At 39.8% G+C, this 15,891-nt stretch overlaps 1 protein-coding gene across 1 annotated transcript in view; it reads left to right on the plus strand.

Annotated features, from left to right (window-relative positions):
* Positions 1–562: 562 nt before the first annotated feature.
* The window catches only part of THSD7B (thrombospondin type 1 domain containing 7B), a 1,062,005-nt gene continuing 1,046,676 nt past the window's right edge, over positions 563–15,891 (plus strand). The window contains exon 1 of the mRNA XM_007525013.3: positions 563–887. The gene's annotated coding sequence lies outside the window, so the exon portion shown is untranslated. The remainder of the gene's footprint in view (positions 888–15,891) is intronic.

Consider the following 15,891-nt stretch of genomic DNA (forward strand, 5'->3'; position numbering starts at 1 on the left):
TTTGGGGGCTCCCCAAGAGAGGGAAATCCAGGCTGGTAGTGACACAGCTCCTCAAGTGCGCCCCAGTCACCCCAAATGACCTCCTTTCTCTCTTTTTCACATGTCCCACTAGGATCCCCTTTGTCTTTTTCCCTGTTAACACTGAAGCCCCCTCGTGCCAGAGTGCTGCAGAGGAATGCTAAACCATTTGAACTGGAACTGGACAGGATGACTGTGTGTAGGTGCCCCACTGTCTCTGAGTGTTGAGGAGGAGGTTCTATGGGTGAGGGGATGGAATCACCTCTGAGTCTTGAGTCTCAGAGATAGCACAGAGCTTGCTGCTGTCCCGAGCGACCAGTGCTTAGGGTACCCCAAGATTAGCCACCTAGGGAGCCTCTTGTACTCTGACAGGCACCTGCACCCCCAAGCTTCAAACTTGCAGGAGGCGGGGTGGGGTGGGGTGGGTGCTGAGGAGTTGTGGCTGAAGCCCTGTGCTCGCAGATCACGCGCCTGGGCGTGGGGTGGGTTGAGTCAAGGGTCTGGCCGCTACACCCACAGGTGGAAGGGGGCGGGTTGGGGGCGGGGAAGGGGGAAGGCGGTGAGCAGCTGCGGGGGGCGCAGAGGAGCAAGGTGGCTCCCCAAGGCCCCGCGCCCCGCGGCTTGGGGGACGCACCAGGCAGCCAATCGCGGCGCAGAGGTGTACAGCAGATGGCGTCCGACTGCGCCGTGCCTTCCTCCTCCTCTTCCTCCTCCTCCTTTCCCTTCAGTGCCGAGAAGCCAGAGTCGCCGCTGGGTTGCCAGACGCTGGAATGGGTGGTCTCCGGACTCACCCCACCATCTTTCTTGCGCTTGGGAAGCTCGGGGCTCAGCGGCTCCAGCAGGCAGCCGAGGCAGCTCGGGCGAGGCGGGTGAGTGCAGCGCGCTGCGCCCAGACCTGTGCGGTGGGGGCGCGGCTGGAGGGCAGCCCCGGGCAGGGGCGCTCCGCGGGCGGACTTGGTGGCTTTCCCTGGGCTCTCTCCCTCCACTCCTGTTTCTGGCCAGATGCAGGAACTTGAAAGAAGAGGTTCGCTGACACCCCTGTCTGCCGGCTGCCAAAAGGGTAGTCTGCCTGGGGCGCAGTGCGCGGATACCCGGGTTTGGGCCGGCGAAGCGACCCCTCGACCATAATTGGGCACGTTTAGCTGAGAGAGCAGGATTGAACGGGGCTGCGGGATGTGCGTTCCCTCCACTTGCAACTTGCAAGGGGTCCTCTACTAATGAAGGGAGGTGGTGGTCTCCAACCTGTGTAGGGATCCCCGGAGTCCAGGGTTAGAGAGCTGGAGTTCTGCAGGCTTTGCAAACAGGTTGACTGAGGGTTCTCTTCCAGTAGCGCTGACTGCCAGACCTGCATGGGGGCGTTCAGTGCCCCTGGAGGATGGCTGAGCTAGCAGAGAAGTTTTGTAGCTTCCTCTGATTTATCAGTGGAGTATCAGGAGGCTGCAGCAACAGTTTACATTCTCACTATCCCTGCTGGGGAGAATGAGACTCAAGGGTAGGCTTGATAATCACGCTGTTTATCAAGGGAAGGCTGGGGCCAGAGTGTGAGCATGAGGGGCAGGAAGAGGGCAGGTTGAAATTTCCTAAAACATCACATATATATGCCTGCCACTTTTTCTTTCTAACACCTTCTTTAATATTAGAGTTATTGAAACATGAAGGAAACATTCGTGTGTGGGTATGTCAAGTATAGTTTAATTTTTGATGCTACAAATCTTGAAGTGTATGTTTGGGAAAGGGGTGCTTTTAGCTCTATTTCATGAAATACACGAATAAAACCTTTAATTCTAGGGAAAGACTTGTGCCCCCTCCCTCAATCTCCCAGTCCCTGAATCATTCTAAACTAAACCAACATTAAAAGCAATTGTAACCCACTTCTTTCTGGGCAAGGGAGAGTTTGACTAAGATAATGGGACCTCCACATGTTCGAAGGGATATGTTTGTGTTATTTGGTGCTGGTTTGTTGCCAGAGTGGTCTGCAAGTAACCTGCAGTTTCCCGCCATCATATAGATATATTTGTGGTCTTGTAAATAACACCACTGAAGGGTGTCTTCTTGTTGTTTTTCATAAATGGGTCTGAGCTCTCTGTTACTGTGGCAAAGATAACTTATGTGACAGTATGCATGCTAACTGGTGTGTGTATAAACGTACTTCTATGTACACATGTGTGTGTTTGGAGTTTCTTTTTCGTAGCCTATCTTTGTATTGCAAAGTTTGCATTTCTTCTCCTGGCTGGGCTTTGGGGTAATAGGAAAGTAGTGAGATCTCTAGGGAAGCCTTAGGTGCTCTTGATTCTACTGCAGCTGTTGGCTAAGACTTCTGGAAAACCACTTAGAATAAGTGGTTGATTGGTTACTAACCAAATCAAGAAGTCCTTTCTAATGGTGAGTGAAAGACCAATGTGGTTTATGGGTTAAAAACTACATGAAGTCCTTCTGTTGAGGCTTCACTTTGATGTGTTTAAACCTCAGTGTTTTTTAAAACTTAATGTAGTATTTTTTTTCTTTCGTCTTTAGATGAGTCAACAGGGTAGAATCCCTAGAAAATTCTGAGTATTGTTTCCACCCACATGCTTGGGATTGAGGGCTGGAAATTCTTCTTCATGCAAATTTAAGTGAAAAGGAATTGTGAATACAATTTTCCTGATTCCTTGGTAGTGTGCACAGATGCATTTGTTGACTTTGAAAATGTAGGGTTGTATTGCACATTAGTATAGACAATTCCAACGACCCTGAACACCTACAGATCACTCAGGGCTCTGAAGATTCTGGGTTAATGGGTGGTAAGTGGTTGGAGGTATATAGTCCAACTAAGCATCGCCTGTTGGTTAGTTTTGAGTGTTAGCAAGTATGCTTGCTTTATATCTATATTTAATTCAACATGTAATGGTCTTTACAATGATTATTTATCCTCTATCCCTTTGTTCTTAGTAAACAGTTTAGTTTGTTAAAAAGTAGATGGTTTAAAATTGGGAGATGGTTAGGTAGATGCTAATCACAGTCATAAACAGTGTAGATGCAGATTCCACGGTTGGAAAATTGAAATTAATGAACTAAGAACACCTTTCTTTGCTGAGTGTGTCTCTTGAGAGAAAGTAGGCAAATAATTAAAGAAATACGGTACAGTGAAAATCTACTTCATCAGAAAGACTACTAAGTCCTTTTTCTGTTTGCTGTAGATCATGATCTGAAGGAATAATTCTTTTATTAATATAACAAAAAGGTGTGTACTTACAAAACAGACAAAAAAAAAAAAAGCAAAATAGAAAAAGAATGAAGGTAGGGTAGTGAGAGAGAAGAATTCAAATAAGAAAAATTCCAAAGCGTGCCAACTCATTTTCTTCACAAACTGAAGATTCATATGATTCCTTAAAAAAAAAAAAGCTTTGCCAAATACAACATTTTTGCTGTTGTGTGCACCTTTATAAAGATTAGGCATTGAAGTAATAACATCATTTCAAAAGTTTGAATAGAATGATGAAGAATAATTGACTGGTTCTATTGAGTTGAGAGTCAAAATGACAAATGATACAATATTTTAAATAAATGATCAAGACAAAACGATTAAAGCATTCTAAGTAGTGGCAACTGTGCTATTGGTGGAGAAAAGAACAGCAGTATAACAACACAGCTTCACAGCTTCAGAGGTGCTCCACAGATAAAGTTATAAAGCATGGCATTCTTCTTCTTCTTCGTCTCCGTCTCCGTCTCCGTCTCCGTCTCCGTCTCCTCCTTCTCCTTCTCCTTCTCCTTCTCCTCCTCCTCCTCTCCTTCTTCTTCTTTCTTCTCCTCCTCCTTCTTCTTCTGAATAACTAAAGGGTATTGCAATATCAAAATTAATTTACACAAAGTACTTAGATATGCCTTTATGTTATTGAATATGGATTGTACATAGTGTTTTACATTTTGAAAAGAGGATATTTTCTCATAAACAGCTATAAAAGAAGTAGCTGTGTTCAGTGTAACACCAGGCAGCTTCCTAAATATAACATAGGTCCTTAATTTAGTGCTGTTAACAGGATTAATACCCAAGTGATAATTAACACGTTAAACTTGTGAACAAGTAGAAGGGTTTTAAACTCCACTTGTAATTCAGAAAAAAATTAGGAAAGTGAGCTTGAGTGGGATCAGTGTCTTTGCAGATGAGAACTCTATGGCGACCTTGCTTCAAGATGTTAAACATTTTACTCACCTTTCAAATATTCTTCAATAATAAAGGTCATATTATTGATGTGTATACTAGCTCTTTTATGGGTGATTGTTCACAATAGCTAATTTGCAACTGATGAAAGAAGCCAGAGAGGGTTAGGTGCAGTTCCTTCTCAGTTTGTGTGCCACTTTTACTGAGGAGAAAATAGAGATGACAATTATTGAATTCCTGGCATTACTTTCCTTCTGGACCATGCTGCTTAAAAAGGTCCATTTGTACAAAATGTAACTAATTTTTATTTTATTTGTTGTACTCCATCCATGATTTATTATGAGTATTCTAGAGTTACTAGGTTAAGCAATTCATTTGAAGGGGCAACAGAATTTAGCAACATCCGTTATTCCATGTGTTTTGCTGGAAACAAAACCATCCTGGATCTGCTATAGAATTTTTTGTATTGCTGGTGGGGATAAGACTTATTTGGGGGCTTGGGGAATTGAATATGAGCTTACTTTGAACTACTACTACTACTACTTCTAGCGTTTGCCCTTCTTCCGTAGCCAGTCAACAGCATCAGGTTGAGCCTGATGTAAAGTTTCGAGACCTCCTTTGAATCTGGAGAGGTGGCAGTCGTTGACTATGTGGGTCATAGTCTGTCTGTAGCCGCAGGGGCAGTTCGGGTCATCTCTGGCTCCCCAGCGATGGAACATAGCGGCACACCGGCCATGGCCTGTTCGATAGCGATGGAGGAGGGACCAATCATAACGTGCTAGGTCAAAGCCGGGTTGACGCTTGCAGGGGTCTGTGATGAGGTGTTTGTTCTTTACCTCAGCTGACTGCCAACTCTGTTTCCAAGAGTCTGGAACAGAGAAGTTCAGTGTAGGCATAGGGGACCAGATTGGGTGACGAGACGTCAAGCGTTGGACAGGGTGGGCGAAGATATCCGCGTATATTGGCAGGTCCGGTAGAGCGTAGAGGTGGGAAATGAACTTAGATGATGCCGCATCCTGACGAATATCTGGCGGGGTGATGTTGCTAAGAACTGGCAGCCATGGAACCGGCGTGGAACGGATGGTTCCAGAAATTATCCTCATGGAGGAGTATAATTTGGAATCGACCAAGTGGACATGGGGGCTACGGAACCATACTGGGGCACAGTATTCTGCAGTGGAATAGCATAATGCCAGAGATGATTGTAGTGTGGAAGCGCTCATGCCCCATGAGGAGCTGGCCAGTCTTGCAATGATGCTATTCCTCGCGCCCACCTTTGCTGCAGTTTTTATGAGATGTTCGTGAAATGACAGAGTGCGATCGAGAGTAACGCCAAGATAGACTGGCTGGGCTTCATGCCGGATTCTCGTATCGCCAAGCTGCACATTAAGCTCACGCAAGGCCGAGGCATGGTGTAGATGGAAAACAGATGATACTGTTTTTGCAGTGCTAGGGATTAGTCGCCATTTTTTTTACAGTAATCAGATATCAGAGACATGTCTTTCGTGAGTGTTTCCTCGAGGATGTCAAATTTGGATGCCTGAGTTGCACAGCAGAACTGAATAGTCTTATTTGCCTAGGACATATAAGAAGAACTGTATTTGAAGCATGCATGTGTGTTCTTGAGAGGAGTAAAGTAGATTTTTTAAAGACAGCACTATTCATACTATCTAGTGGTTATTAACAATTTTTGAAATTGATACATTTTATAAGTACAGTTCTTTGATGCATAAAACTTTTGAAGAAAAGATATAGTTATATAAAAATGGGTTGGGCATTGACCTGAGTGTGAAGAATTATTAAAATATGGAAATGCTTTCTACATGCAAAAAAAAGAATATCATTGTTGAATTTAGGTATTTTGTAACAAAGAAAATGATGCTTGCTTTTGATTTAGCCAGTAGTAGGCATATTCTGATTATGAGTCTTTTGTAATTAAAGATGCTGCAGCTAAGTAACTAATGCACTGACGATCCTTCAGTGTCTTGACTGGAAAGAAACTCTTTGCTGTCTTTCCACTTGCCTGCATGAGGATTGGCTGCTGATCTGTGTCCTAGTATTTTGTTAGGGAACAGCTCATTACGTTTGTAAGAATCACCATTTAGAAAAGCTCTCAACATCGTAACAGACTTCATTGCCTTGGATTTGGACTATAGCTTTGTAGCAATTCACATTTTAATCTTGGGTACTTTTAGTTCATATTAAAAAAATCATATCAAGTTGTACACAACAACTTAATTAAAATAAGACTAAAGCTAACAGTACTCATTTCTTGCAGAGTTTGCTTCTGGGCTCTGTATTGATTTCTGTCTTTTGGTGCTTACATTAGATATATTTAGGGTGATTTGGCCTCTTTGCCTTGATGCAGCCTTATTGCTTGTAAAATATTAAAATACTTCTGTGCCAGTGGGTAAACAGATGGTGTTCTGAGCCCCTGAAGGCCCTGTCAGTACCTCAGTTCTATGAGTTAGTCCCCTGATAGCTTTTAGACCACCTGCTGTTACACCCACTAACAGAGTCTGTACTTGGTATAGTAAGGGGGCCTTAGAAGCTGTTCCAGGACTGTTGCTGGTATCTTTTATGAGTGACTAGTGCTTGAGCTCGACTTTCAATACTTGGTAAATATTGTAAGTATTATATCTATTGTATTGACATTCTTACTCAGAATAAGAATTAATGCAACTACTTGAATTATCAAATTGTTAAATTTACATTGTAATTTTTGATGACATTTCTTTTTTTTAAATTGATATAATAATGATTGACAGGACTATAGGATAAGAGGGGTACAATTCCACAATTCCCACCACCAGAGTTCTGCGTCCCATACCCTCCATTGGGAGCTTTCCTATTCCTTATCCCTCTGGAAATACAGACCCAGGATCATTATGGGGTGCAGAGGTGGAAGGTCTGGCTTCTGTAATTCCTTCTCTGCTGGACATGGGCATTGGTAGATTGATCCATACTCTCATCTTGTTTCATTTTTTCCCTAGTGGGACAGGGCTCTGGAGAGGTGGAGTTCCAGGACACATTGGTGAGGTATTCTGCCCAGGGATGTCCGGTTGTCATCATGGTAGCATCTTTTGCTGACATTTCTATTATGAACACTTATTCCCATTTTCATATATACATTTTTTTTCCTTCCAAAAGTAATCACAACAAATGTATGGACACCTTGAAGCTTTGTTAGCAATTCATTTGAACTCACTCTACATTTAACTTAATCTGTTTTTCCTTAAAACATAAATTAAGCTTACCTGTAAGTCATACTTTTGGGGTAGGCGAGAGGGTTAGATTTCTAAACCAGGTGATCTGCTACAACTCTACACAGCTATCTCACACTGCTTAATCACAATTTGTATAAATGGGAATAGTTCTAAAAGTTTATCTTCTTTTGGGGAAAAGGGATATTTTCCTCAGCTCCATCTCTAGGCTCAAAATTAATTCCCTTCATTCTATATTGGGCTTTCATTCATTTTTATTGCTAGTAGGACTTTATTTCATCTAAATCGACACATTCTATTAACTGGAATCTCTTCTGACCAAGCATGGAGAGGAAAGGAATGTTGATAACTTCTCAGAGTCTTTAGTTAATATTCCTTGGTGCTTTCTTTTGGATTCCTTCTAGTGTGACTAATCAAAAATACTAATAGATGGACTCTGAAAAGCACAAATTATGTTTTTTTAATAGAAAGAATACTATTCCACATTCTACATCAAATGTATTCATTCTAGCCATTAACTTCTCATGGCCCACCTTCTGTCAAGTCTGTCTTCTTTTAATCAGCCATGAGACCTATATCTATTTAAAAAAAGACCCTGAATTTTTTTTTCTTACCCCAACTTCTACTTATCTAAATGTTGTATGTTAGTGAAGCCTGTGCTTTAATTATACTTCCAGTGAGATTTCTATGATTATGCCAATTCACAGAGCTCTCTCTGACCGAACAACTCAGGTGGTAAATTCTAATTTTAATGTGTGCTTTGAGGATCTATAAAGCAAGTCTTAACAATATCCAAATTTATTGTCCATGTACATTGGAATATGATTACCCACTCCTCATCATAATGTTTCAAAGTGGGTTTTATTATTTAGTCCCTTTTTCATATTAGTACATAGAGACTTTAGATGCCAGGTTGAGTCTTTTGTAGCCAGTAAACCAGAGCTAAACTGATCACAGTCTGTTAGACTACAAAGTGCATTCTGAGTACCCGGTCCTGGAGCCTTTACACACATTGGCTATGACAGATAGTATCGCTGAGCTGATTCACTTCTACCCATAGGTAGGAGTGTCATTTAGAAACATGGGAAAGGTTGTGCTTTATTTTGTCACTGATATTATTTGTGATGATTTCTGTATCTTAGAATTGTATAGAGCCTGAGACAGTGCATAGGAAAGTAGTGATTTCCTGGAGAACCTCTGAAAGAAAATCCAGACATACTTATCAGATCTGCTTTATATTCCTTCTCACTAGTGGTTCTGTTATGACAAACATGTAAGGATTTAGTTTCTGAAATGAACATAAAGAGCAGGAAAAAAAGACAAAGAAAGAAGGAATGAAGGAAAGAAGGACAGAAGAAGGAAGCAAGCCCATCTTCAGATGTAAGTGTGGGTGGACTGGCAGTGACTGGATTGAAAAATTAGCCCAAGTAATTGCCCATGTCTGTCCTCTTTGCATCCTCTTTGGCTGAAGGGGACAACTTTACTAAGGAGAAAAGGATAATTCTTTGGTTAAGTAGGTGTGAGAAATTACATTTATGGAGATCTTTTTCTTAAAAGTGTTTTGTTGGGTTATCGCAAGGTTTCTTGACATGAACATCCAGGGAAATATATATTAACCTTATTTTCAACACCAAAGTCTCTTAATTTCTATAGAAATATAGTATTGGACTATGAGCAATTTCTCTATGCCTCTGCCACACTAATATATAAAGAAGCTCAGAAGATATAAACTTGTAACGAGACTTTTTTCCCCCTTATACTATGAATGAAGTTTTTCACATTCAAATATGTATAGAAATGTGATAGGCTATCTTAGGGAAATGTGAGTCTCCCATTTTGGGAAACAGTGAAATAGAAGATGAGTAATCTGCACATCAGACTATTCTGTAGAGAGGATGTGTATATTGGAGGTAAGTATACTCTACTTTTTCTAAGTTCTCATTATGTGTTGGGCATTACGCCCTGCTCCATCGCTGATACTATGGTCTATTTACATAATCATTGTTTTGCCTGAGACCCGCCCTGCCTGCAGGGTATTGGTGTATCCCATTGGTTAGAACCTTCGCAACAGCTGCTATGGAAGCTTTCTACCTTTCTACCTTCGTGCTCTTTGCTTTTCTCCACCCCCTCTCCTAGCCATTTCCTTTTCCAACCTGCCAATTCCGGTTTCTAAGATATAAAAGTGTTTTATCTGATTAATAAAGGCATTGCATTGCGTTCCATTCAGCCACGAGTTCCTGGTTCCTCTCCCGTATCTCTGAGTAAGTGGCAGTCCAGGTTTGCTCCAGTAGAGTTATCTCCAACCTAGAGAGCATGTGCCAGGGAAGAAACACCCCCTATGCTAGCCGGCAATTACACTAATTTTCTTTTAGGTTAGTGCTGGGTTAGTGCCTGGTCACTAACTGAAGGCAATCCAAAGAGGGCTTTCACTTTTTAACAAAAGTCAAAAAGTAAAAATAGTGTTCAGTGTACATTTTTGTGGTAGTCAATCACAGTGTACCTGTACCTGAAACACACGGAATGGCATCAGAGTCCTTCCCTAAAGATTTTTTTAAAAAAATATTTATTTACTTATTTTCCCTTTTGTTGCCCTTTTTTATTGTTGTAGTTATTATTGTAGTTGTTATTCATGTCATTGTTGGATAGAACAGAGAGAAATGGAGAGAGGAGGGAAAGACAGACACCTGCAAACCTGCTTCACTACTTGTGAAGCGACTACCCTGCAGGTGGGGAGCCAGGCGCTCAAACTGGGATCCTTACACCGGTCCTTGAGCTTTGCGCCACCTGTGCGTAACCCACTGCACTACCACCTGACTCCCGTCTCTCTCCCTCTTAATCTCTCCCTTCCCTCTTAATTTCTCTCTGTCTACCTCCAAAATAAATAAATGAATACTAAACACAATACAATTTTATTGCTGCATCATAGTGTTATATATTATGTTGTACATGTGCTGCTAATATATCCTGTATATGTCCAATTTATTATAAACTTTACATACATATGTATTATAAATGTTGCATATATATAATATGCAATATATTGTAATGCTACATAATTGCACACCTACAGATTAGTAATAACCATATGTGTTTTACATATTTTTGTGAAATCCTCTCAAAAGCCTTATTTATTTTTGAGTTGCCTTATTGTTATTATTCTCATTGTACAGATACAGAAATAGTAAATGACTTGCCCTAGGTCAGAATTTACCCCCAGTTAGTCTGCTAGAAAAAATAGCACTATTTAATAGAAACCAAAATTGATCAGTGAAGACTGTTCATATCCCAGATTTTTTAGCAGCTATGTTAAATCTTGGGCTTTCTAACAAAAATAAAAGTCACACTAAGAGAAGGACAGGAAACTGTGATTGAATTTAATAATCTGTTTTATAATTCAGTGCATCTGTAATAGCACCATTTCAACAAGTACTATGAAACAGTAACTAAGCGAATTTTTTTTTTCTAGTGCATCTTTGAAATCTAGTTTACAGTTTACACTTGCAAGCCCATCTCAGTCTAGGCTGTGTGTCAAGTGCACATAGTCACACGTGGCTATGGTCACTTAATAAAACATATCTAGAGCCCATACTTTGAAAAATTTCCCTCTGTTCATGTTGAAGATTTCTTCTAAGTGATAGATATTTTTTTGTGTGTATGAGCATTCATCAGTTTAATTTTCCCTTTAAGTATCAGTATAAATACACTGAAAATTACATCGCTCAAGCACAGATACCCATGTATCATTAACTGTATTTTAATCCATTAACCCAAAAATAAAGTAAAATAAAAGTGTAAAATAGGAAAATTCTACTAAATTTTACATTTTAGGTGAATTACATGTCTTTTATGAAGATGGAACATATCTAAATTGCTTCATTTTATAACTGTTCACATACATTAAAGAATCACCTTGTCTTTATTATTTTCAGGCTCAATAATCTTGGTATATTTTGCTTTGTGATATTTTTTCTTGGTTTGTGGGTATGTTTGTGAAGTCTAGTTTGTATGAGATAGGCATAGTCTAGGATCTGCTTATCTCTACTTATAATGAGAAGGGGGAAATAACCTTTGGCTCAGATTGAACTTAACCAATTTTTCTAATTTATACTTGATATATTTTTCTCTGTCTCTTTTTGCTGTTCTTTATTATGGTTACTATAGTGAGAAGTGATGTGTGGCCTACCACAATGATATTTCTGATCAAATTGTAGTAATTTTTTGGGAGGTGAGGTTTGATTCATTTCTTGGCAGGTAGCATTCTTCTCAGTGATATGAAGGGCCTTTCACAAGTTGAATTTCTGACAGTAACATACCCTTTGGGCTGTGGCATGCTTCATTTGAAAAAGAAGACTGTGACATGCTTGTCACTGTGTGGGGCATAGAAAAAGTGTTACATTTCCTTTGTAAAGGCAACCTTTAGTCAGCTCTTCATGAGAGTATGAAACATTTTAATAATCCTTGCTGTCTTCTGGGGAGGGGCATAAAAGAAGGATAGTCTAAATCTGACTTTGGTAGCTTATTAAAAGAAGAGTACTGATAACAAGACTTGGGTTTGAAAGAAGGGCATTTTACATTTCACAGGGAGAAATTTCCTTGCAGAAATCAGCTCTAAGGATGTGTCAACTAATATGTGCGTAAATGTTAGATATTTCATTAGGACTGTAGGGTTTGTAGAATTAAAACATAATGCTCATAGACATAATGTAGTCCCAGAGCGGTAAATCTTTCAGGCATTATTTTAAAAGCTGAACAGTCTTCACATTGCAAGACAAGCCAATAGAAAATGCAAGATGAGCTTGTTTGTAAGCTATGTGAGTACATTGAAAGGGTATTATTTATTGACCACTTGCTATGTCTATGACACAGAGTTAATATAAGCATGGCCTGGGATGTGGTACAGTAGACAAATTGTTGGACTCTCAAGCAGGAGATTTTGAATTCAGTCTCTGACATTACGTGTTCCAAAGTGAGTCTTTCTCTGCTTTTATTCTCTCTTGTTAATAACTAAATAAATATTTTTAAAAAGCTAATATAGGATCCCAGACCCAATTTCTTTATTTTTATTTTTTACTTTTATTGAGTGATTAATTCCTTTTTTCTGCCTTTTAAAAATATTTATAAAATGGAAATATTGATAAGACTATAGGATACAATTCCCACCACTAGAGCTCCGTATCCTGTCCCCTCCCTTGAAAGTTTTCCTATTCTTTATCCCTTTTGGAGCTTGGACCCAGGGTCATTATGGTGTGCAGAAGGTGGAAGGTCTGGCTTCTGTAATTGCTTCTCCACCAAACATTGATGTTGGCAGGTCAATCCATACCCCTAGCCTGTCTCTCTCTTTCCTTAGTGGGCAGGGCTCTGGGGAGGTGGGACTCCAGGACACATTGGTGGGGTCGCCAAACCCAATTTCTATGAATTTTTTTATCTAATTAGGGAGATATGACATGCACATATGCTACCCCTAGCAGAGCCAAATAAGTATCTGTATATCTACATTTATCAATATATCTGCCAATATATCCATCAGTGTATCTGTATCATCTATCTCTCTCTGTTTCACTAGGCATGAGCTTCATAAAACCAGGAAGTGCAGCTTATTCATGCCTGAATTTTAAGCACCTTGTAAATAGTAAGTGTGTGACTAGGATGTGTTGGATTAGATGAAAATGGTATTTTGATTTCACTTATATATGTGAATTGAAATGTAGATGCGACACTACATTTGTAATGTGATAATCTGTATTAAAAAGCTCACTTAAATAATCAAAATAGATAAAAGTGTAGGCTAAATCTCGGACTCTGTCCTGCTAACTCCAGTTTGTGACATCTGACAGCTGAGCTACTGGTTAAACCAATGTGTTAACCTGAAGGAAATGCAGGCCTCTTTTCTCAGCAGGAGGGATTTCACCTCAGTACAGACTGCTTCAGTATACAAAAAATTCTCTTTTGTTCTGAGGATGAAGAACCTTGATATTTATTCAGTCATAATAAGTAACCTGTGGTTATATACATATGAGAAATGGGGAGTGTATGCTGTAAACTATATTTGCATGTGTTTGAGAGAAGTTTCCAGTGAAGTTCCAGCATGTTAACAAAATAGCACCAAGATGGCACTGGGTATTTGTGAGTGGAAGGAGTACAAGTTTAGGGAGGTAAGGGTCTGGGCACTGGCTCCCCTGATTGAGTGCACATGTTGCAAAGTGATTGGACCCAAGTTCTAGCCTCTGGTTCCCATCTCTAGCAGGAAGCTTCATGAGTGCAGAAACAAAACTGCAGGTGCCTCTCACCCAATCCTCCCTCCCCCTTGTAATTTCTCTCTGTACTATCAAATAAATAATAAAATAAGAAATTTAAAAGATTTATTTAAACATTAGGAAGGTAATAAGGTCTGCAGAGTAGAGCCTCCTTGGAATATCCCATAAACTGTACAGAATATGCAGCATTGCTTACTTGGCTCCTTTAGCCAAACAGAAAGGTTAATGTAGACAGCAAGGTCATCAGATCATCAAGAAGACATTTCTTTAGCATTTTACATTAAATCAGTACACTTCTATAGGTTAAAATAACTCTCAGCAGGGGAGTTGGGCAGTAGTACAGCAGGTAAAGCACAGGTGGCGCAAAGCACAAGGACCAGCGTTGGGATACTGATTTGAACCCCTGGCTTCCCACCTGCAGTGGAGTCGCTTCACAGCTTTGCTTCCCAGATGTCAGTAAAGCTTCTCAATCCAAAAAAAGAAATAATCTGATTGGGTTCTAGACATGTCTCTCTACCTAAGGGACAGTATGCTTTCTTCCCCATGGATTTTCTTCTACTCCTTTTCAGTCATCTCACGTATTGATTTCAGTATTTCAAAACACATGTCTAAATCCAACAGCTGAGAATGATTTATCCCTTTCAATTGATTTGCTTTATTCTTATCATTCAAATATCTGTTTTCTTTGAAGTAGTGTGTGTGTGTCTGAGTGTGTGTGTGTGTGTATACACTCCACAAAATTCCTCTCATATTATGTTCCATCCCTAAGCCCTCATAGCACAAATTATTTCAGGCTATTTTGAGCATCTCTATGCTTTCAGTTCTTGAAGCTTATTGACTACTTCGCTACTTTGGATGATTTCATCTTGTAGACATTTACCAAACATCTCTACTTGCCAAATATGTTGCCAAATCAGTGGTTAATTCTGCCACAATGTACAGCTTCCCACCACAAGCTGACATGTGCCAGGACTAAACTGCTTACCTTAGATTATAAGGATTTGTTTCTCACTTTATTTAAACAGTGAGCATTACAAGTTTCAAAACAGAAGAGTTTAAGAATGTGATCAATGCAGACCAGGGATAAAACAGGGATAAAACATCCTGCCTGAAATACCAGACAGAAGTTTACTTTTGTTTTTAACACGCTACCAAGAAAAAAAAAAATATATTTTTTTGCTGGGGCTCGGTGCTTGCACTATGAACTGGAGGCTATTTTTCCCCTTTTGTTGCCCTTGTTGTTTATCGTTGTTGTTGTTGCTGTCATTGTTGTTGGATAGGACAGAGAGAAATCTAAAGAGGAGAGAAAGTCAAGAGAGGGGGAGAGAAAGACATCCTCAGACCTGCTTCACCATTTGTGAAGTGATCGCCCTGTAGATGGGGATCTGGGGACTTGAACCTGGATCCCTATGCTGGTCCTTGTGCTTCATGCTATGTGCATTTAACCTGCTGCGCTATCACCTAGCCCCACTAAGATTAACTTTTAAAAGAACACTTTAGTCCCCTATATAGTAATCACTACTGGGTGACCCAACTAAATTCTTATGTAATTGTTCACAGACCTTAGATTAAATTCTTTTCTTTCTTTCTTTCTTTCTTTCTTTCTTTCTTTCTTTCTTTCTTTCTTTCTTTTTCTTTTTCTTTTTTTTTTTTTTTACCTTTTCCTCACATTTGTAATCCATTCAGTAACTGTTGCTTTATTAAAGAGATAAGATAGAGAACAAAAGGGATAAGTGTTAGGTCAGTTTTTTTAAGAATGAGAAGAAACACGAGTGCTATTATAGCCATTAGAAACAAACTTTAAAAAAATTACTGGTTATTTAATATTGATTTACAAAATTATGAAATAACAGGTGTATATGCCACACCATTCCCACCACCAGAGTTCTGTGTCCACATTCCCTCTATTGTAAACTGCATTAGTTCTCCCAAAACCATGTCCTGATACAATTGACATTCAAAACTTTATGGTCATCTCCCTCTAAACCTTTGCCCCCTGTGGGGCATGGACCAAAATGCTTTATGAGGTGCAGAAGGCTTCTAGAATTCTTGTACCCAGTTAAGTTTATAATACATTATAATTTTAATTCTGAACTAAGTGCATGGGCTCTCACTGTGCACTTCTGCATACTTATTATCACATTTTGGAGTTGCTTATGTTAAATGGTCAAGAATCTCACTGTGGGTATCAAGATTTCTTGACAATTTTACATATTATTTAGGGTGTGCATATACATAAATGCATATATATGTGTGC

This window comes from Erinaceus europaeus, chromosome 18, assembly GCF_950295315.1.
Source record: "Erinaceus europaeus chromosome 18, mEriEur2.1, whole genome shotgun sequence".
Lineage (NCBI taxonomy): Eukaryota > Metazoa > Chordata > Mammalia > Eulipotyphla > Erinaceidae > Erinaceus > Erinaceus europaeus.